The sequence below is a fragment of the Bison bison genome, unplaced genomic scaffold (genome assembly GCF_000754665.1).
Source record: "Bison bison bison isolate TAMUID 2011002044 unplaced genomic scaffold, Bison_UMD1.0 scf7180017864270, whole genome shotgun sequence".
Taxonomy (NCBI): domain Eukaryota; kingdom Metazoa; phylum Chordata; class Mammalia; order Artiodactyla; family Bovidae; genus Bison; species Bison bison.
The window spans coordinates 8457557-8473931 of NW_011494842.1; the positions used below are offsets into that span (position 1 = coordinate 8457557).

The 16375-nt window shown below is 39.5% G+C and overlaps 1 protein-coding gene across 1 annotated transcript in view; it reads left to right on the plus strand.

Moving 5' to 3' along the window:
• The first annotated feature begins 14291 nt into the window (after positions 1–14291).
• KCTD20 (potassium channel tetramerization domain containing 20) overlaps positions 14292–16375 on the plus strand; it is a 38581-nt gene continuing 36497 nt past the window's right edge. The window contains exon 1 of the mRNA XM_010848660.1: positions 14292–14670. The gene's annotated coding sequence lies outside the window, so the exon portion shown is untranslated. The remainder of the gene's footprint in view (positions 14671–16375) is intronic.

Sequence of the window (16375 nt, forward strand, 5' to 3'; positions counted from 1 at the left end):
GTTTTTTTCCTGTTAAAAATATTTTCAGAGGATTTCTCCCATTTCTCAGTATATATTTGGTATGATAAATGAATACTGATATTTTAACACAAACAGCCTTTATACCATATATTAAAAGATTTTGCATTTGGGTGGAAGATGGAACAGGGTGATCTGTAAGTTCTTTTTTTAACTGAAGTAAACATCTATGTTGTTTACTCTTTAGATCTGATACATCACCCTGTATCCTCATCTCCCAGCAGTTTCTCATCATAATAGTTACATTCCATCCAGGGAACAGTGTTAAATTAGTACACATAGAAGAGAGACAAATTATTAATAGTATAGCCAAAAGAAAAATAGATTTAAAAAACCTAGACAGGTGGGGAAGACTGGAGATGGAATATATTCTTCAACCTACTGCAGGGTGTGTGTGTGTGGATGTGGGTGTGTGTATTTCCTCCCCAGAATGGCTCCTGTATTCCCTCTTTAATACTCCATATACACACAGTCCATCTCTGCAGATGCCAATGAAGGCTATTCTGTGCACACTGCTCCCTTTTCTTCCAATATTAAAGCACCAATCGGAGAAGGCAATGGCACCCCACTCCAGTACTCTTGCCTGGAGAATCCTAGGGACGGGGGAGCCTGGTGGGCTGCCATCTATGGGGCTGCACAGAGTCGGACACGACTGAAGCGACTTAGCAGCAGCAGCAGCAGTAAAGCACCAATCGAGTAAGTTGAAGAATTGATGATTTTCATTGTCTATCAGTATACTTACTTATCTTATTTTAAAGGTTGGCCACAGAATTTGACTTGCTATTTTACCTTCTAAATCTAAGCAGTTAATAAAAAATCAAAGAATGACTGAGAGGTCAAACCATAAAAAACAACTGAAAGGTAGCAGAGGAGGCCTTCTGAAGCATTGCATCAGTACTGTCCAATAAAAATATGTGAGACACATATGTAACATTAAGTTTTCTAGTAGATACATTAAAAAGTGAAAGGGAATAGGTAAAATGAATTTTAATGATATGTTTTATTTAACCAAATGTATCCCTAAATAAATTTCAGTGTTATCATTTCCACAGGTAGTCAATATAAAACTTATTAATGAAATATTTTATATTCTCATTAGTGTAAGTCTTCAAAACCTGGTATATATTTTACAGCGCATCTCAGTCCAAATTAGCCACAAATGTAGTTCAAATGTAGCCACTTTGGGTGCTCAGTAGCTACATTTGGCCAGTGGCTACTGTATTGGACAATAAATATGATAAAGCTGTATTGCAGCTTTAGAGGAAGAAGCAAGAACTGAAAAGAAATGGCTTTGAGAGAACGACAGTAAGCAGCAATCTCAGCTAGAAAAACTAAGTTGGGGGATATCATCAGGTAAAATTCTCATTTTTTTAAATTAGAGGATAATTGCTTTACAATGTTGTGTTGGTTTCTGCCATACAACAATGCCATTAGGTAAAATTCTAATTTCATCATTATTCAAATGTATGACATTTTCCAGTGTAGGATGCTATTATAAATTTTGATTATTGTAATTTGGGCCAGATTTGGGGTGTGGGAGCTGTGGGATGAAGTGTAGTATGTGCCTGGTCATTTTTGATGCCTTAGGATGCCTGACATTTTAACTGTTCTCATCAGGCAATCTTCTGACCTTTATTTGATTTCTCAAGTTAACTTTCCACTGGGAAAAGGACATCCTCTCCAGCTAATGCCTCAGAGCTAGATCAGACCTGGGTACAATTATTAAATTACTAAATGAGCAAAATTGACAATCAAGATACAGTTTTGGGGTGAGAGTCTTGTCTGAAAGAGCCAGCTGACAGCATTACCCACCAGCTCATTGTGAAACTGTCGTTTTGTACTGGTTGTTCACATGACATTGCTAGATAATTGAGAATAAAGTATCTAATTATGGCCTGTTAAAGTAAATAATTGAGCATATTAGACTTCATTTTCCCCAAATAGGTTTTTATTATAATTATTCCCAAGTAATTCTGCAGGATGTTATGAGATATTTATTGAAACATGATCAGTGCTAATTATACAGCCATCTTTTGGTATCCATGGAGGATTGATTCTAGGATCCCCTTTGGATATTACATCCACAGATATTCAAGTACCTTATATAACATGGCATAGTATTTGCATATAACCTATGCACATCCTTCCATATACTTTAAATTATCTCTGAAATGAAGTGTTAGTTGCTCAGTCGTGTCTGACTCTTTGCAACACCATGGAGTGTAGCCCGCCAGGCTCCTCTGTCCCTGGAATTCTTCAGGCAAGAATACAGGAGTGGGTTGCTATGCCCCCATCTCTAGACTACTTATAATACCTAACACAATGTAAATGCCATGTAAATAATTGTAAATGTAATGTAAATACTATGTAAATAATTGCTGGCCCACAACAAATTCCAAGTTTTTTTCTTTTTGAAACTTTCTGGAATTTTCTTTTCTGAATATTTTCTATCTGGTGGTGGTGGTGGTTTAGTTGCTAAGTTGTGTCCGACTCTTGTGACCCCATGGACTGTAGTCTGCCAGGCTCCTCTGTCCATGGGATTCTCCAGGCAAGCATACTGGAGTGGGTTGCCATTTCCTTCTCCAGGAAATCTTCCTGACCCAAGAATTGAACCCAGGTCTCCTGCATTACAGCAGATTCTTTACAACTGAGCTCTAAGGATGCAGAACTGGTGACTACAGAGCACCAGCTATATTTTTCATCTAAAATTTATTTTTAAATATATTTAAGAAAAACACTAAACTCTTGTTAGTAACAACTATACTAACATGGTTGTTAGTATAATTGTCTTTACAAAATGCTGTGACTACCTGAAACCTTGAGGAAATCCAAGGATTCTCAAAAGCATAGTCAGGGAGGTATATGGAAGTCTAAGTAATTGTTGAGCTGATATATGTTGTCTATTTAATAATCATTGGTTTATATTAGGTATCTTATTTCGAGGCATAGTAATGATATTTTTTCATTTAAATTATTTATCTATTTTGGAGGTTGTTCTAATTTAATGTTTTAAATGTATGTGAGTCAGGTTTTTATCATTTCCTGCAGCAACTAATTCATCTGTGGGTTCATATTTTGTTGTCTCTGTGTGGTAGGCCTCGAAGATGTCCACATCTTAATTCCCAGAACCAGTGAACATTTTCCTTTCTACAGCAAAATGGACTTTATAGATGTGGTTAAAGCTATTGAAAAGCAGAAATTATTCTGGGTTATGTGAACCTGAACTAATCATATGGGTCTTTTGTAAGGAGGCAAGAGAGTCAGAGAAGGAGATGTAACAGTGGACGCAGAGGTCAGAGTGATATGCGAAGGAATGCAGGCAGCCTCTAGAAGCTGAAAAAGGTGGGGAAACTGATTCCCTCCTAGAGCCTCCAGAAGGAATGCAGCCTTGCCAACCCATTTTAGATTTTCTACCTCCAAAACCATGAAATAATAAATTTGTGTTGTTTTAGGCCATCCAATCTGTGATCATTTGAAACAGTAGGAATAGAAAACCTATACAGTGTGCTGACTTGCGGGCATATTTCATTACTGCCAGTACACGATTTGTCTGTGTTAGTCACTCAGTTGTATCTGACTCTTTTCAATCCCATGGAATGTATTCTTCAGGCAAAACATGTATTTTTACCTGAAGAATTCCATGGACAGAGGAGCCTGGCCTTGGCCTCGCCCTCTCCAGGCTCCTCTGTCTGTGGAATTCTTCAGGCAAAAATACTGGAGTGGGTCACCATTCCCTTCTCCAGAGACTCTTCCCAGCCCAAGGATCGAACCCAGGTATCCCACACTGCAGGCAGATTCTTTACCATCTGACCCACCAGGGAAGCCCACATGATAATTTAAAAAGTGTTCATTGTACAATAAACCCAAGAGTCCATATTATGGTGTTTTCATATTAATAGCTAGACAATTATAATAATGAGGATTGTTGAATTAAAAATAACTACTTATTGGTAGCAGCAACTGTAAATTAAGCTACAAATCTTTATAATGAGCAATATATGTTATCAACGGTAAGAAAAACATACTGATCCCCTACTGAATGCTAAGCATTACACTAGACATTAGCAGTCAACAAGATAGAAATGTTCCCTTCCCTTGTGGAGGTTAGCAGAGGAGTTAGGCATGTACATTAATTAGAGTCATGGCAGGTGTTATGTAAATCTACTATAGGGAGTGTACTTAACCTAGTCTGGATGGCTGGGCAGGATTCATCTATGAATGATGTTTACCTGGGACCTAAAAGATGACTTGGAATTGGCCAGGAGAGAAGATGAGGGAGAGAAAAAGAATATCTCAGAGAGCTGGAATACCAAATGTAAAAGCCCAGCAGCGGTAAAGAATTCAAGGCATTTGAAGAACTAAAAATAAGTGAAGAGTTTTCAATTCAAGGTAGTGAGACCTTCCCCATACCACTTCTCTCAAAAATAAAAAGGAGAGAAAAAAAAAAACAACCCACAAATTTCATCTTTATTTAGACTTGATAATCACCCTAACCTACGGCACATGAAAATGGAAAACTGATGGAGGGTGGCAAAGGACTTAGAAGACCCAAGGAAGGTCAAATCTCAGTGGTGAAGAAGGAGAAACCACGGAGAAACAAGGCATGTCACCAGGAGGAACCCTGAAAAGACTCCAGAATTGGAAGCAGGTAAAACACAGAAGGAAGTTAGAGGAGTGGAGATGAAAAGACTGTAGCACTGCAAAGAGAGATTTGTTTGAAAATATGTTTAAAAAGTGATCAGATCCCCAGGTCCTGACTCCACCTGATATAATCAGACTACTGCTTTTACCATCATGTGAAACAAGAAATGTCACCTCTGGAACAAGTAAACCAAAGGAGTTCTAATATGGCAACACCAGGCATAGATTAGAGTGGGAGTGAGACATCTTAATGAAAAGAGAGGAGCTGAGTCTGAATTTGAATATGAGATACCAGATCTCTTCTTATTCTCATAAAGAACATCACAGCCACGTTCTTATCTCTAGCAGAAAATAAAGGGTGCGTCTCAGGAAAAAATAACCATGCCAGAAAAAAGAACCACAGATACTGACATTTAAGGGACCCATAGGAACAGCCTACAGTGAATCCCTTCAACTGACAAGACTCAAACACACACTTGTGGCCCCTGATCAGCTTTGGGGCCTTTTCTCTTAAAATATAAGTGGACAACAATCCCTCCAGCAGGGACAACTGTAGCCCGCCAGGCTTCTCTGTCCATGGAATTCTCCATGGCAAGAATACTCGAGTGGGTTGCCATTCCTTCTCCAGAGGAACTTCCCAACCCAGGGATCGAACCCTAGTCTCCTGTATCCACAGATTCTTTACCTTTTGAGCTACAGGGAAGTCTGTAAATACTGGATTTATATTGAAGGTTAACTTCAACATAAGATAATTTAAAATCTCCAATATGTAAGAATCAGGGGAGAAAAGAATTGCAAGAAACAGAGACAAATCGAGGAGCATAAAAATACTTCCAAAAAAAAATCATAGTATATCATCAGAAAAGCATTACATCCATGAAACAAGAACAGGATGCTAGAAGAAGAAATAATCTAACAGCAGCTGGAAATTACAAATACCTTAAATAATTAAAATTCAGTAAAAAATTATGTACTGAAAGAGACAAAGAAATCCTCAAAGTAGAATGGCCTTGGAAATTGTTACAAGTCTGAAAGAGTCATGAGAACATTCTGCAAGCTAACTGGCTGATCTCTTTTTAAAAAGTGGTGTTATGGGAGATAAAATGGTGGGCAGATGGGGAGCATCGCCCTAGATTAGAAGATGCTAAAGAAGGAAAACAACTAGATGCTGTGTGTGAACTTTGGATCCTGGTTTTAAAAAGGAAAAAAAAAACCCCTGCTATAAAAACTATTCTGATACAGTCAAATGCATTCTTTGTGGAGGTCAAAGTAATTAGAGAAGCAAGAGATGAGGAAGGGGCTTAGGTGTTCATTGGAAGGTAGTTTTGCTTATTAATTGCTAGTTAAGGGTGTGAAAAGCCAGGCTTCTTTGTTATGGGACTTACTTTGGCCTTTAATATGCCAAATAAAATTTGGGGTCTGAAAATGGAAATTATACTACATTACACTAACTTATCTGACTCTAGGATAGAATCATCTTTAACATCTCCTGAGATGTTCATGTTTAGCAGCACATTTTTGTGTGTGCAGCTTCCTCCAGAATAGAGACACTGTCACAATCGTCATTTAGCATATGGTGTTTAGGGGCTCAATGAATGGTTATTGGATTGAAATGAATTATGAATTAGAGGCTTTTTAAAGCATTTGTCAGAGCCTAACAATTACACAGGCTTTTATTTTGTACTGGAAAAAGCATGGATGTTCTATGTGAGTGATTTATTTAGGGACTTTGGGAAGGTAGCCTTGTAACTTGAACTTCCTGGGACTTTGCTGAGTAGTGTCATAATTATTTCAAAGCCAGAATAATAAAGTATTATCTGAATATGAAAAAAAAAAAGTGTTCTAGAGAATTCCCTGGTGGTCCAGTGGTTAGGACTCTGCACTTCCACTGTAGAGGGCACAAGTTCGATCCCTGGTCAGAGAACTAAGATCCTGCAAGCTGCATGGTGCAGCCAAACAACAGCAACAACAAAAACAAAAACGCTTGTGGAGGAGAGCTGACTGTATAACTTGTATAAATTTAAATTTGCTGAACTTAGAGAGTTATACCTTTTATATGATATAAAATGAAATGTATGTAATTATTGGTCTTGTTTCTTTACCCTGCATCCTACATCTCTGCCATGACTTCATGAGACAGAGGCAGGACTGACAGTGGGTTAGTTCCTAGGCCTGAAGAGGCCTGGTGTGTTTCTGCTTGTCCTTTTGCACCTTTGCCATCCCCACGGAAGAGTTTTCCCTGGGGAACTGCTGCCCTTCAGACTAAACATCAGAAAGAATGCAACACAAAAGGCAGCAAAATGTCAACAGGCTAGAATTAGACTCTCTTTTTACCCTGCCTTTCTCCCAGAGGAAAAAAATTAGAGCTTTATCATCCAAATCTTCTGAAGAAGCATAAATTACATTCATTCTCGGTGGGGGCGGGGTGGGGGGGGAGTACTAAAGAAATGAAATAATGAACTCTGTGCAATAGAGTAATTCATATTTGTTTCTCCCAAGAAATGACTATATCAGAGTGCCTTGCACACAGTGAATGGGCAATAAATATTTGTAGAATGAAAAAGGAACTCAACTCAGCTCTCCTGGCTTCTGCTGCAATTCTTTGTTCTTAGTCTTTCCTTCCCTTCTGAGACGAGCTTCCTTCCTCTCCACTCCCAGCCTCTCTGCCTCTCTGATTCCTCCTTCTCCTTCCCTACCTCTTTGTCATTCTCTCTTTTCCTTCTCCCCAACTCTTTTTCTTCCTATATTTCTCTCCTCTTCTTTCTTCTTTCTCTTTTTCCTTTTTAGTTTGATATTGCCTCCACCTTTCCTTCTTTCTGCTCCCCTTCTATTCCCTTGGGATTTCTCCCTCTTAGCTAAACATACTAAATAGTTATCTGTTTGTTTTTCATTGTAAAGTTTCTCAGAGAGCAAAGGGACCAGGACGCATGCTTTGGTAAACAAATTTTGTCCTTTTTTCATTTACTGAATGTTTGGGGAAAAGGAGAAAGTGTGATCTGAGCAAAGTAAAAGAACCTCAAGGTTTTATGTGGTGGCTCAGTGGGTGGCTGGAATCTATTCTGTGAGCCTAAATGTCACTGGTTCAAATCCTAGCTGAAGAATGTGTATTTGGGGACTTGCCTTTTTGTTTTCTTTTCAAAATGCAGTTTATTTAAAACCCATATAAGGTTAAAAAAAAAAACTTCCCAGCATCTTCAGTATTGAGCTCAAGAATGAGACTTGTTTGTTGGTAAACAGGGGCAGTGGTCAGAGCTGGTGGGTGGGATTGGAAGGTCTGAGTCTGTAAACTGGTAAAAAGGGTAATGAGAGATAAACATATCAGTGGTTTACACACAGCCGCTGCTGAAGCCTGGGCTAACGTGTATCTACATTTTTTGACTCTCCAGTCTGACTCCCCACAGAACTTCTGTTTAAGAGGATTGTTTGATTCTTGACTCTCAAGCTGAGCATTCTATTCTCTGTACTTTTAAAAAGTCATAGAATTCTGAGATGAAATTATCTTCCCATGTAGGATAGGAAAGGGAGGGAATTCTTGCCCTCAACAAAATCTCAATGGGAAGTGTTAATAGATTACTCCCCTGACCTTTATTGGAATTTAACCATTAAGCATCAAGAAATTGTTCTAGTCTCCTTATGTTTTCTCATTTTACCCCTTTAACCCTCAAAATACACTCCTACCTACTTGTCCATTATCTTTAAAAATGGACAGTATCTAAATAAAATTCCCAAATTGTAATTCAACATGGAATATCTTTCAAAAGTTTTCTAAAAAGCATTTATTTTTCTTTTTAAAGTAATTTAACCTTAAAGGTCAGTTTTCATTCCAATCCCAAAGAAAGACAATGCCAAAGAATGCTCAAACTACCCCACAATTGCACTCATCTCACACGTTAGTAAAGTAATGCTCAAAATTCTCCAAGCCAGGCTTCAGCAATATGTGAACCGTGAACTTCCTGATGTTCAAGCTGGTTTTAGAAAAGGCAGAGGAACCAGAGATCAAATTGCCAACATCCGCTGGATCATGGAAAAAGCAAGAGAGTTCCAGAAAAACATCTATTTCTGCTTTATTGACTATGCCAAAGCCTTTGACTGTGTGGATCACAATAAACTGTAGAAAATTCTGAAAGAGATGGGAATACCAGACCACTTGACCTGCCTCTTGAGTCTGAGTGAACTCCGGGGGTTGGTGATGGACAGGGAGGCCTGGCCTGCTGTGATTCATGGGGTCGCAAAGAGTCGGACACGACTGAGTGACTGAACTGAACTGAACTGAACTGAACCTTAATATTTTCCCAGGAAACCAAGTGGATACATTTGCAAATGGCTCATTGTGAAGAAAATATTATTTCTGCTCTTGGGTAGGACTAGCCTCTAGTTCCAAAGCTTTTCTTTTAAAAAAATTTTTTATTATAAAATAAAACACAGAAACCAAAGACAAGACAAAGAAAATGTTCACCTTAATCAGTAATTCTAAGGCAAACACTATTTCAAATCCTGAAAGATGATGCTGTGAAAGTGCTGTACTCAATATGCCAGCAAATTTGGAAAACTCAGAAGTGGCCACAGGACTGGAAAAGGTCAGTTTTCATTCCATTCCCAAAGAAAGGCAGTGCCAAAGAATGCTCAAACTACCACACAATTGCACTCATCTCACACGCTAGTAAAGTAATACTTAAAATTCTCCAAGCCAGGCTTCAGCAATATGTGAACCGTGAACTTCCTGATGTTCAAGCTGGTTTTAGAAAAGGCAGAGGAACCAGAGATCAAATTGCCAACATCCGCTGGATCATGGAAACAGCAAGAGAGTTCCAGAAAAACATCTATTTCTGCTTTATTGACTATGCCAAAGCCTTTGACTGTGTGGATCACAATAAACTGTGGAAAACTCTGAAAGAGATGGGAATACCAGACCACCTGACCTGCCTCTTGAGAAACCTATATGCAGGTCAGGAAGCAACAGTTAGAACTGGACATGGAACAACAGACTGGTTCCAAATAGGAAAAGGAGTACATCAAGGCTGTATATTGTCACTCTGCTTATTTAATTTATATGCAGAGTACATCATGAGAAACTCTGGGCTGGAGGAAGCACAGGCTGGAATCAAGATTGTGGGGAGAAATATCAATAACCTCAGATATGCAGATGACACCACCCTTATGGCAGAAAGTGAAGAAGAAATAAAGAGCCTCTTGACAAAAGTGAAAGAGGAGAGTGAAAAAGTTGGCTTAAAGCTCAACATTCAGAAAACAAAGATCATGGCATCTGGTCCCATCACTTCATGGCAAATAGATGGGGAAACAGTGGAAACAGTGGCTGACTTTATTTTTCTGGGCTCCAAAATCACTGCAGATGGTGATTGCAGCCATGAAATCAAAAGACGCTTACTTCTTGGAAGGAAAGTTATGACCAACCTAGACAGCGTATTGAAAAGCAGAGACATTACTTTGTCAACAAAGGTCCATCTCATCAAGGCTATGGTTTTTCCAGTGGTCATGTATGGATGTGAGAGTTGGACTATAAAGAAAGCTGAGCACTGAAGAATTGATGCTTTTGAACTGTGGTGTTGGAGAAGACTCTTGAGAGTCCCTTGGACTGCAAGGAGATCCAACCAGTCCATCCTAAAGCAAATTAGTCCTGAATATTCATTGGAAGGACTGATGCTGAAGCTGAAACTGCAATACTTTGGGCACCTGATGCGAAGAGCTGACTCATTTGAAAAGACCCGGAGGCTGGGAAAGATTGAGGGCAGGAGGAGAAGAGGACAACAGAGGATGAGATGGTTGGATGGCATCACTGACTCAATGGACATAGGTTTGGGTGAACTCCGGGAGTTGGTGATGGACAGGGAGGCCTGGCATGCTGTGGTTCTTGGGGTCGCAAAGAGTCAGACACGACTGAGCGACTGAACTGGAACTGGAAGGCAAATACTTTTGTAATCACCATTGAGTTAAGAAACAGAACTTCAATACCTATTAGGAGTCCCTTCTGTCTATTGCTTCCCAATCACAACCATTTCACCACCAACAAACAAGTAACCATTACAGTAACCACTTTCACTTCCTTTTTAAAAATGGTTTGACCACACAAGTGTTCTCCCCTAGACAGTATAGGTTTTCCCCTACACACATACATGCACGTTTGAAAAAATTGAACTTTTAAGTCTTTTTTTTTTTAACTTTACAAGTTTTCTCTTGAAGAAATGAGGCCTTTTGACCTGTAGTCCTCTGTGGTCAGGACTTCACAGATTGTGTGATTCACAGTGCAGTTCAACATGTCCCTCTGTTCTCTGTTTCCTTTAAATTGGCAACTATATCTCAAGTCTAGACCCACTTTAGGTTCCATCCGTCTAGCAGCATTTTAGGTGGTGGGGTGGTCTTCCCTCGGGAGGCATGTAATATCGAATTCTCTCTTTTTATAATCTTAGGACCTATTGATGCATAATACCTGTATCTATTAATTCACAGGGGACAGCAAAATTAGGATATTCTATCATTTCTTTTTTTACTTCATAGTGGAATATTCTGATGTGGATTCACTTCCCTTTATCTCCTATTTGGTTACCAAAATAACCAAACTTAACTTTTTAAAGTTCCCTTAGAGGAAAGACCCTGTGGTTATCATCTTTGTAATTCTCTTGGGGTCCTACACCTTTGGACTATGGTTGTATGTTTATTGATTTTGCAGATGAAACATAGTCCTATAAATGAGACTAAATGGCATACTGAAGTTGTATGTAAAGCATATGTACATTAATAACGATTTAGTAGCAAATTCTAGTCACTAGGAACTTAAAATTCTTGCTTCTCTGGTTGATTATGTACTTAAGGTCCAGTCTGTTTCCTGCTGGTCATAAGCCTTTGTGACTTTCATGAAGAGATTGCTACTGAAGGTGAACAGATGAAAGTGAAGTACAAAAGATTCTTGTGAATCTACTTTGGGTCAATATGCAGAGTTCTGGCCCCTGCTAAAAAGTCAGAAATAGTCATTTGCATCTATATTTGAGCCCAATTTTGGACTCCCAAACATAAGTGATTATTCTTTGATAAAGTTTCATTTGATATGTCTGCAGGTCTAGAGATTATACAACCTAAAGCATTTAAAGAAATTGTTTTTGCAAATGTAATTCTTTTGAGTTAAAAAATCTTGGCATTTGGGGGTTTGTTTTTATATTTACTACATACAATGTAGTATGTAGAAAGGATAATTAGTTTCTTATATGATTGATAATAGCTATTACTTTAAAATATTTTCATTCTAAGATTGAGTCAACCGTAATTTACTTGGTTTTAACAGTTGAAGGCATTTAGGGTGCTGTCTAGAAGTGCTCAGGAGTTCACCTGGAAGCAGGTGGAGCTGCCACTCACTCAAGGAATGTCAAGCAAGAACTTTGGGGTCAGCTGGTCTGAGTTTTCAGCCCACCAGAACAACTGAGTAGTTAAATGACCTTAGATACTTTACTTGTTTATGTCTTGTTTTTCTTGTTTGTGAATTTGAGTAGTAAAATCTATCTCCCAGGTGTCAACCAAAAAATTACGCAGGAGGCTACAAATAAGAAAAGTTTACTTAGAACTCTAACTGGGGACACATAGATTTGGGTAACCCTGAAGGAGGGTTCCTGGTAAGAAAAAGAATCAGATCACATCAGATCAGATCAGTCACTCAGTCGTGTCCGACTCTTTTCAACCCCATGAATCGCAGCACACCAGGCCTCCCTGTCCATCACCAACTCCCGGAGTTCACTGAGACTCATGTCCATCGAGTCAGTGATGCCATCCAGCCATCTCACCCTCTGTCGTCCCCTTCTCCTCCTGCCCCCAATCCCTCCCAGCGTCAGAGACTTATAAACACAAAAAGCCATGAGGTTGTTAAAAGTTGTCTGGCAAAAAATGGTGATTAACTCCAATGCAAGTCAGAAAAATACTTGTCTTTAAGGAATCATGAGTTTTTTAGGGTGAGAGTCCAATAGGTAGATAGACTGTCAGCAGTCTCTGGCAAATGTTCTGGATTACCTCATCAGATCAAAAGGTCAGATTCCATCCAGACTGAGCATGCATAAGTCACATTTCCTCAGTGGCCTCCTGGCTCCATTTTAGAGAGCTGTCTTAGCAATACCAGCTTCATTTTTTCTTTCACACAAGGCTTTTGAGAAGTTGTCATGAGAAATACTGTGGAAAGTGCTTTGTAATATTTACTAGTAGTACATGTTATATTTTGGAGAAGGCAAAGGCAACTCACTCCAGTAACCTTGCCTGGAAAATCCCATGGACGGAGGAGCCTGGTAGGCTGCAGTCCGTGGGGTCGTGAAGAGTCGGACACGACTGAGCAACTTCACTTTCACTTTTTACTTTCCTGCATTGGAGAAGGAAATGGCAACCCACTCCAGTGTTCTTGCCTGGAGAATCCCAGGGACGGAGAAGCCTGGTGGGCTGCCGTCTATGGGGTTGCACAGAGTCAGCCACTGACTGAAGGGACTTAGCAGCAGCAGCAGCAGATGTTATATTTAAGGAACTTAAATAACACAATCAAATGAACTATATTGCCTTTTGAACTGGCCATTGTGACAATCGAAAATTTCTGGTCTGCCAATTCGACATTAAAAACGTTTCAACTCCAGATACAAACACATCTGAGAGATTCAGGTTTCGGAGATTCATTAAATTAGAAATAAATTGATAAAAATCAGCTTTCTATGACCATACAGTTTTCATAATCCATCTCCTTAATGTCTACCCCCAAAATATCAGATCTGATACGCTATTCATTATATGAAATTTGTTTTTGTTGTTTACTCGCTCAGTCATGTCCGACTCTTCGTGACCCCATGGACGCTCATTAACAGTTTATGAAATTAGAAGCAAAAATAGAATAATTTACTCTTAACTCCTAATTAAAAGACACAATAGTTAGCCTAATTCTCCAATGTTGGGTCCAGAGTTTTGTAATATATTACAAATTTGCTGAAAGAAACCTTTCCATAAAGTGAGAATTTGTTTCAGGAACTGCCTTACGTGAACATCAGAAAAGTTTTTTCTTTCTTTTCACTCAAAGGACAAGAGAAGTGAAATATTTCCTGCCATATCAGTAAACAAGGATGTCGCAGTTATCAGCGATTGCAGCCCTCCAGTGTAAGCCAGTGAGCTTTGAGGACCCTCAGGAAGGAGAAGAATACCTGCTATCTAGCCGCCATCAGACAATGGCCACTTCCCACAATGAGCCCTGAGGAAAGGAAGCTCAAGACTGTAGACCTTGGATACTGGCTCCAGATGCTGAGGTGCGTATGAAAGGAATGATTTCAGTGAGCCCAGACTCTTGCATCTTTCCATACAGAGAAAAGCGCTAAATTCCTTAACTTGGAATATTTGGTTTTCTTTAACAATAATCATTTGATGTTCAGACTGCCTGCCCTTTGTTGCAAAATGGTATAACCTGGCTCCTCTCCCTCACCTCCTCGCTCAGCAGTAACCCTAACATCTCAGGGTTACTTGAGATGCTTGCTGTCTCCTGGGTTTGAAGTCCTAAAACTTCCCACCAAATAAAACATAACTCTCAACTTTTAGGTTGTGAATTTTTTTTTTAAGTCAACAGACATAACACTGTACTATATAGAAATGGAAATAAAGGCTTTAATTTGAACAGTTCTCTATGTTAACTCTGGTTGTAAAGCTTGGATCCTGTAACACTTTCAGATTGGTTTATATTTATCTTTACTATTGAACACTGTGAGAGAGACAATGCTGTGTTTACCAAATCTTTTTTTCTTGTTCCTTTTCCCCAGCACACAGGAAGTTGTACCTCCCAGCCTTCTGGGAGTCAGTCAGGTTTGGCCATGTGACTAGCTCAGGCCAATGAAAGGTCAGCAGAAATGAAAGGTCCATAACCGGAGGAGGCAAAGAAAAGCCTTTGCAGAATCCTCCAGTGTAGCTCTTCTGCCGTCTCTGATGTGGAACCTCACATTGGGTTGGCAGAGCCAGAGACGGAAGCAGCTGGAAATGCTGAGTCACCACCTGGAGGTGAGCTGCCCTGGAGAGTCACCTGACCTACAGGTGACTAGTGCAGTACTATATATAACCTAGCCCATCCTGATTCAAACACAGGTGTTGTTCAGTTGCTAAGTCGTGCCCAACTCTTTGCGACCCCATGCCAGGGGACTGCAGCATGCCAGGCTCCTCTGTCCTTCACTATCTCCCAGAGTTTGCTCAAATTCATGTCCACCGAGTTGGTGATACTATCTAACCACCTCATTCTCTGCCACGCTCTTCTCCTTTTGCCTTCAATCACTCCCAGCATCAAGGTCTTTTCCAATGAGTTGGCTCTTCGCATCAGGTGGCCAAAGTATTGGAGCTTCAGCTTCAGCATCAGTCCTTCCAGTGAATTTTCAGGGTTGATTTCCTTTAGGATTGACTGGTTTGGTCTCCTTGTTGTCCAAGCGATTCTCAAGCAACACCACAATTCAAAAGCATCAGTTCTATGGTGCTCAGCCTTCTTTATGGTCCAACTCTCACATCTGTATATGACTACTGGAAAAACCATAGCTTTGACTAGATGGACCTTTGTCAGCAAAGTATAGTCTCTGCTTTTTAACATGCTGTCTAGGTTTGTCTAGCTTTCCTTCTAAGGAGCAAACATCTTTTAATTTCACGGCTACACTCACCCTCCGCAGTGATTTTGAAGCCCAAGAAAATAAAATCTGTCACTGCTTCTACGTTTCCCCCTTCTATTTGCCATGAAGTGATGGAACTGGATGCCATGATCTTAGTTTTTTGAATGTCAAACACAACGCTGGATGCTTTACCGTCATTATAAGTGAAGTGAAAGAACAGAATTCAGTAATGATCCTCTCTACACTCTAAGATAAAATTATAATGAACAAACTATAGCTTCAATTTTTAAAAGTTGTTGCCCTTAATGAGGCAGTTTTGCTATATAAGTATCCAGCTACCACTGCAAGCTACTAGAATAAGATATTTTCTCTTATTCCTTCCATTGCAACTCTAATCCTAACCAGCAGCCCTAAAACTAGTTCTTAGACTCTTAAGTAACAAAAAAGTGCACTCAAAATTTAAGAAATTGTACTATTATTAACTTAATTGGTTTCTGACAATTTTAAAATAATACTTTGCATAATCAGTATAACTTTTATTAACTTTTAAAAGTGTAGAGCATGGGAACCCACTACAGTATTCTTGCCTGCAGAATCCCATGGTCAGAGGAGCCTGGCGGGCTACAGCCCATGGCGTCACAGAGTCGGACATGACTTAAGCGACTCAGCACACAGCATGCACTCAGTAGAAGGCACGACAGAAAGGACTGGCTATTTCTGTCCTTTTATATGCTTTATAGGTCATGGAGTATACATAGATTTTTTTGAGTGTTGAAGTATTTTACTCATAACACAATTTTCCAATAATTTGCTTTAGGGTGAATAAAAATTTGTTGAAAATTCAGCTTTGTTTGCCATCATTAAACTCAAGATTTGAGAAAAACGTGGAGCTTTTCACCCTCCTTTCGGTCAGAATGCATATCCAGTATAGGGATTTCCAAGCAAAACGTGTTTAAAGAACTCCATTATTCTTATAAACTTCTCCTTCCAGATATTATGTAAAGATCCGGGCTTCACAATTTTCTAAAAGTGTTGGCTGTCCTGGGTTCGATCCCCGGGTTGGGAAGGTCCCCTGGGGAAGGGACCGGCTGCCCACTCCAGTATTCTGGGCTGGA